The sequence below is a fragment of the Bombus impatiens genome, unplaced genomic scaffold (assembly GCF_000188095.3).
Source record: "Bombus impatiens unplaced genomic scaffold, BIMP_2.2 scf_3040, whole genome shotgun sequence".
In the NCBI taxonomy this organism is placed as follows: Eukaryota; Metazoa; Arthropoda; class Insecta; order Hymenoptera; family Apidae; genus Bombus; species Bombus impatiens.
Genome location: NT_179459.1, coordinates 1,666 through 4,111, shown reverse-complemented (window position 1 = coordinate 4,111; position 2,446 = coordinate 1,666). Strand labels below are relative to the sequence as shown.

The following is a 2,446-nucleotide window of genomic DNA, read 5'->3' as shown; positions in this document are numbered from 1 at the left end:
CGGCTGCGCCGGTACTGTGGTATCCCTCCCCTGCACCGTAAACTTTCTTACTCGTGTTGTCTCCATCCATGTTTTTCTTTTTGGTTCGCCGAGGTCGTCAACGAAGTCTCCGTCTTGGTGCCACTCACTCTTTCGCACCCTGCCTTGGTCAAGGCTGGTGCAGAGTGACGGGGAGCCCCACAAGAAGGTGAGGTGAGTGGTCTTGGCAGATACGGGCCCACCAACTTCTCCGAGGTTCTCCGCACCGGATCGGCAAACTGGCGGGGGCCGAAGGCGCCGACCAGTCACCATCCAATAAGAGAATATCAGATTCATCGGGGTTTCCCAGGGCGTGGTCCTACGCCTTGTTGTCATTTATATATGATGTGATGAGTACGTGTATACCCTTATTATAGTGGCCTTTTTTGTTTTCTTTCGTTTATCGAATAACGTTTTAAGAGCTTCGAGGCTCTTGTGGCTTGGAATTTTACGCTTAACACTGTTAAACGTAACATTGTTGTGGCTGTTTGGTAGTGTATTTGTGAGTAGTGTTTTATTCTTTTACAAATTAGAATTGCTATTATCCTCCTTGCTTGTCGAAAAAAGAGGGCCAGATATATATGTATAATCTATGATTCTAGGTATCAAGATAATTAAAAAGATTCGTGCACATACAGGTTGTTCGAACTGAACTGGTTGATCGCAACTGAACTGTTCTTTTTGGAAAAATAAATTAAAGTTTCATTGTAGAACGGTTAAGTTGCGATCCAGACTTTTTATTCTCGTGAAGTGGAATACGATGGAATAGAAAAAGGCTTGACCTTGAATTTCATTTTACGGTGTAGAATCCTTCTTTCGAACAGCCTGTACAAAAATGCCATTCGAGGCTTATTTTGCACGTTACAAACGATTTAATTTTATACTTGGATTATGGAACTAATGTGGCCCTCGATCAATGAATGACCTGCCGAACTTCTCTCTATTCGACTTACATTCCGTATCTCTTTCATTTTATTAACATGCGCGCATATTATATTAAAAATTAATGAAAATGTATATATTTATTATTGGGTTCGTTTGTTGCTGTAAATTTCGCAATTAAATACATCGTGCCAGCTACTCACTGCTACCATGCTAACATGCCCTTGTCATTTTCTGTTCTTCCAAAGAGCCTTTTTCATTTTCTCTATCATTCTCTCGCTACTATTTCTCAAAATTAAATTTCTATCCTTATGAATTGCTGCGCCAGATTTTGCATGGGAGGGCAAATCGAAATGTCCGTTTAATCAAACGTAATAGCACAAAAGGATCGATTTCTCTGTGATAAACTTTAAATCTTTGGATGTATCTCGGATCTTTTGGGATCCTATGATCTAGAATGGCAAAGCGAACCATGTCCATATAAAACTTTTGAAGGCACGGACGATAAGAGCTACTATTGTCTGAGTATTGTGGGATATTTATCGAACCCTGCGGGACCCCGCGGTGTGCAGCCCTCCCGGTCACCCCTCCGCTCCGGACGGTATAGACGATACTCCGGTCCTGGAGGAACGCCCGGATCACACCCCGCAGGTACGCGGGCACCCGATGAAATTAGAGGGCCCGGAATATCCTGTCCCAGGGGATGCTGTTGAAGGCGTTGACCACGTCCAGCGACACGGTCAGCGCCACGTAACCACGCCGCTCGGCCCCTTCGACAAGGGAGCGGACGCGGGCGACATCGTCGATCGTAGAGGGCCCTCTCCGGAAACTGAACTGGCCGTCGTGCAGTCCGAGCACACTCTGGGACAGATGCGACTCCAGGCGGGCACCCACCACTCTCTCCAGCAGCTTGTCCTGTACCGAACCGGAAGGCGAAAGGCGAGTCCGGGGAGCGCCCCGGCTTCTGCAGCAGGACCATCCGCCCCTTCTTCCACGAAGCGGGGAATTCACTTCGAGACAGGCATCCGTCGAACAGACGCATTAGTCTCAGGGCCAAGACTCCGGCTAAGTCCTTCCGCATGCGAGCCGGGACTCCATCGGGACCCGGAGCTTTCCGCGCTCCGATACTCCCGACGACCTCGGCCAGTTCTTCCTCGGTGACCCTCGATTCCGGGCTCCAACATCCCGCGGAGACACGTTGTTCTTCTTCCGGCGGTTGAGGCTCCTGCTCCTCCTCCTGAGGGCTGCCACCCCCCACCTGAACTTGACTTATGTCAAGTGCCTAAGTGCATTATGGACTGGTGCACATGGTTAATAACCGCTGGTTGTTCCGCTAATAGCCAATCTTCTGAAATTTCGGTCAAATTAATTTCTTTTTCTCCGACATTGTTAATTATACTATGGTTCATGTCTCTGGGGTTCCTGATTTCTGAATCCTGAAGGTAAAGTATCCTACTAGTAGCCCAATTAAAACAACAAGTGAAGTACAGGACTGCTCAAATACAAAAGAAATAGAAATGGAAATAATACAAAAAGACGACGTAAA

General features: G+C 47.2%; 1 long non-coding RNA gene across 1 annotated transcript; it reads right to left on the bottom strand.

Annotated features, from left to right (window-relative positions):
- Nucleotides 1–534: 534 nt before the first annotated feature.
- LOC112213973 lies at nucleotides 535–1,971 on the bottom strand. The gene is made up of 3 exons (XR_002947880.2): nucleotides 1,961–1,971; nucleotides 1,795–1,796; nucleotides 535–1,352 (listed from the first exon to the last, which is right to left on the bottom strand). It is a non-coding gene; the product is annotated as an uncharacterized LOC112213973 (long non-coding RNA).
- Nucleotides 1,972–2,446: the final 475 nt, after the last annotated feature.